Source organism: Pterocles gutturalis, unplaced genomic scaffold, assembly GCF_000699245.1.
Source record: "Pterocles gutturalis isolate BGI_N339 unplaced genomic scaffold, ASM69924v1 scaffold42367, whole genome shotgun sequence".
Taxonomy (NCBI): Eukaryota; Metazoa; Chordata; class Aves; order Pterocliformes; family Pteroclidae; genus Pterocles; species Pterocles gutturalis.
This window is the reverse complement of record NW_010117069.1, coordinates 16,543-20,724: the sequence shown is the minus strand read 5'-3', so window position 1 is coordinate 20,724 and position 4,182 is coordinate 16,543.

Sequence of the window (4,182 nt, the reverse complement as noted above, 5' to 3'; positions counted from 1 at the left end):
AACAACATTTGTGAAGCTCAGCTGAACACTCCTGAGACACTGATCTGACTTCCAGGCAAAGAGCACATGTACGCTTCTGCAGTCTCATTTCTCAGGCTGTTTCCATGCGATGCAATGATTAGATGCGAGCTGGGCAGGTTTTGGCAGTGGATGCTCGATGGTGTACTGGGAAGATGAGAAGTGGGTTTTGCTGCCTAAAGCCCTTGTCTTGCAAAGAGCTGAGCAGGAGCTGTGGGACTGGAGCACTCGGGAGGGCTCAGAGACAAGGGGCCTGTGCAGGGACAGGAGACTGCTCTGTCCTCCATCCTCCTTCCATCCTCCTTCCCTTGTCCCAGTCCTTGCTGCTAACATCCACATTATAGCATCGCATCCTCCAGATACACCGCTCTGCGCTACAGAGATGTGCTGGCTGGCTCACCGCTCTCGTTAGGCAGAGCTCATCGTTAACGTCCCCAGAGCTGGCAGGGACAGGATTTCACCCGTAACGCTTCTTGTGTTGAATTCAAGCCCTTCAGCAGTGACATATACTATCTCCTGATACTAATTCCTTTTCATTAACTAGGAATCGGAAGGAAGCCTTAATTAGGATATCAAAAAAATTTCCTGTGTTGGAGGACAGTGGGTTTCACTGGCATCAGGCATGGCATTTGGTTCATCTAGATGGAGGGGGAAAAAAAAATAATTCTTTGAAAAATCCCCAAAGAGTTTCTATCATTATTTCAATGAGCATTATTTGAGGGTTTTTTTTTAGTAGGATACTCCAGAAGGGGTGAACAGAAGGGCACAGAGAAGGGAAGGCTGACCCACTGTGGGTCCCACCGTTGGACCTGCCACGGGGTCTGCAGTAGGGCCACTGGGGGACCCACTTTTGGGCAGACAATGGGCCCCATGATGTGACCTGCTGGAGGACCCACTATGGGACCCACAGTGAAACCTTCTGAGGTTTGCAGGTGGCATGCCCTGGGAATCATCACTGGACCTGCTGTGGGACCTGACAGGCTCAGGGAGTGGAAGCCCAGAGAGTGGGAGACCCCAAAAGGGGTGAAGACAAGGAAAAACAGGAGGCCTAGGGAGCACAGGAGGTCAAAAAAGTGTGGGTATCGGAGAATGGGAGGCCCAGTGGCACCTCCCATGGCACGGTGGGACCTGTTTTGAGACCTGACACGTGAGCTGACGTGAGACAAGCTGTAGGAGGCCCCAAGATTGTTGTTCAAAAGAGTGGAGGCCCAGAGAAAGATGGAGGCTGAGAGAGAGAGGGAGGCACAGAGAATTTAAGGTGGCAAAAAGAAAGTTTGTCAGATGCATGGAGAGGGAGAAGACCAAGGAGAGTGGGGCAGCCAAAACCGTGTGAGAGGCTGAGATTAAGTTGGAGGCTGAAAAAGCAAAGGAAGCACAAAGGCTGGAGGACAAGAGAGTAGAGACCCAAAGAGACCTTCCCTGGGATGCAATGTGGCACTCGCTGAGGGACCAGCCTCAGGACTTGCCATACAACCAGATGTGACACAAGCAGTAGGAGGACCAGAGAGTGTTGTCCCAAGGGGTAGTGAAAGGCCAAGAGAGAAGGGAAGGCACAGAAAGTTTGGGAGATCCAGAAATTTTAGGAGATTGAAATATTCTGGCAAGGACAAGGCAGAGCAAAAAGAAAAGACAAGTCCAACAGAGAATGAGGAATACACAGACAAAATTGGAGGGGGAAACACTCTTGGACACCTGGTGAACAAAAAAGTCTGAGCCTCCCAGACAAAGGTGTGCCAAGGGAAAAGGTGTGGAGGCCCAGACAGATGGAGAATCCAAAAAGATGTAGGAGTCCAAGACAAAAGTGGAAGACAAAAAGGTGTGGAAGGCCAAGACAAAGATGGAAGCCCAGACAAAGGTGGAGGCCCAAAAGGTTTAGGAGGCCCAAAGTAGAGGTCAAAAAGGTGTGGGAGCCCCAAAGGCAAAGGGGTGGGAGGCCCAGACAGAGGTGGAGGCCCTGACCTGATCCAGGGTCAGAGCACACCCAACGTTTTACTTTCTTGCTCCTGATGGTGCACAAACACTATATTTTGAAGAGCTTTCTGCTTTATTCTGTTCATGGGCCTCATAAAGGGAATGAGGTGCAGCAGTGGGGTAGGACCTTTCCCGCAACAGGGACAAAGGGTTTGTGCTTTTTTACTCTTCTCTCTTGCTTTTCAAGTACATTCTGCTAATGTTTACAACTATTTAGAGACAAATACTCCATTTACCCTAAGAGCCAGTTAGGGGCTCCTAACGATGAAATGAAAAGCAGAATGATTTCATCCTGGCTATCGGTGACCGGCTCAGCCAGGCAGTAAAACGGTCCCCGCAGTGCACGTGGGTTGTGCTGAGCTGCAAGCCCACAACGTGTCTGCAACAGTTAAGGCAGCCCTGGAAGAGAAAAGGACCACTTAAATAAGGGAAGCTTTTGGAGAAGGGCAAGACAAGGGTCCCTCCTCCAGACCCTGGATCATGGCAAGGGTTTAGAAATTGTGGGTGAAATTTGTGGCTGAGCAGAGGAGCAGCACCCGAGTGCTCTCCCGTGCAGCTGAAAAACGACAATTCCCATCACTGCCAGTCCTGTTGCGAGGGGAAGGAGCAGAGCAGGGAAAATGAGATATAATCTGATGAAAGATGTGATTACATAGATTGCTGGGTTCCCTAACAAATCGGGAAAACCGCATGACCTGATTACTGTTTGGGAAAAAAAAAAAAAAAGTAATATGAATGAGAGCATCAATGCTTTGGAAGGAATTAGAAGATGTGAAGATGTGTGGATGAGTCTGTTAACAAATCTTGAGCAAACACTTTGCCAATTAGAGCAATACATCTATGTCACAACTGACACGCCTGTGCCTCCTTCAGCCTCCAGATACCCCACGTCACACTGTGCGGTGGTTTCTCACTGCATGCAAAGACATTGACACCCCAAGCACAAATACAGGGACCCCCTGGACCATCCATCACCCCTTTTTCCCTATCCTCCCTTCCTGGTTCGCCTTGTACTGCCAAGCCAGTGCTGAGGAGAGGAGGGAGCCTTGCCCCAAACCTCCTGCAAGGCTTTGGGCTCAAGAGTGGTTCCTGGCCCCTCCTGCCCCACCATCCCCAGCAGCATGCCTCCAGGCTCCAGATCCATCTTCCCTCCCAGCCTTTGGGACAAAGCAGTCCAAACACATGCTCCCCAGAGCCAAAACAACTTCAAAAAAACCAAGTTTCACCCCATCCCTTCTTTAAAACACTGAGATAAACCTTTGGAGACTATGAAGCACCTATGAGAGTGTTTGAAATGAAATTTGGGGCTCAGAGGGACCCTTGCACAGCCTGCAGCGTTCAAAGGTGGACTTGGAAAGACCATTAGCTTCTCAAAAAGCCATGGCCCTTCCAAAGAAAGGTCTTTTCAAAGGCCACAATGGCAACTGAATGGCTCTGAGACTGGTTTATCACCTGGTTGAAGAGTCCATACTGATAAGGTCCCAATCCAGCCAAGTACCTAAGCACAGTACTTGGGGTTAAGCACCTGCTTTGTCAGGGCTGAGTGAGACTCAACCACAGCTCGTTAACATGGAAATGACTTTTTTCTGTTAGCCTAAACTGAGTGCTAACAACTTTTTCCCATGCCTGACTCTGCAAGCCATAACAATGAAGAGTGGAAAGCACTTGGGAAAAAAAAACAAAAAAAACAAAAAAAACAAAAAAAACCTGATTTTTCTTCTTTTCTTCTCTCCATGCAAAGAGGTTCAGCCACAACACCCCAGGGCAAACCCGAGTGGGTTGGAAGGATGGGGGCACAGGTCCCACTGATAACTCATTTGCCTTCAAAAGGCAGATTTCGGAGTGCTCCACGCCACCCATCTGGGACCACTTCAGCTCCTTGTTGCCACACCTCTGCAGGGGAAAAAAAAAAAATCGAGCATTTACCAGAATATATCAGTTTTGCCACACCCCAGGTGGCCTCAGCTCTAGCCCCACATGTTCAGACCTGGATATCAGTCTTAAACCTACCCCAGTCTGAACTGGGGGGACCATCTCCAGCAGCATGGTGCTAAGGACAGCCTGAGCAATACCTTCTCAGCAAAATGTCAAGCTTCACCTCTCTGCCATAATACCTGCATACAAAGAAATTACATCAGAAATTACTTCCCTCCATCTCAGTAAAAGCACTTTAGGAAAAACTTCCATTTCTAG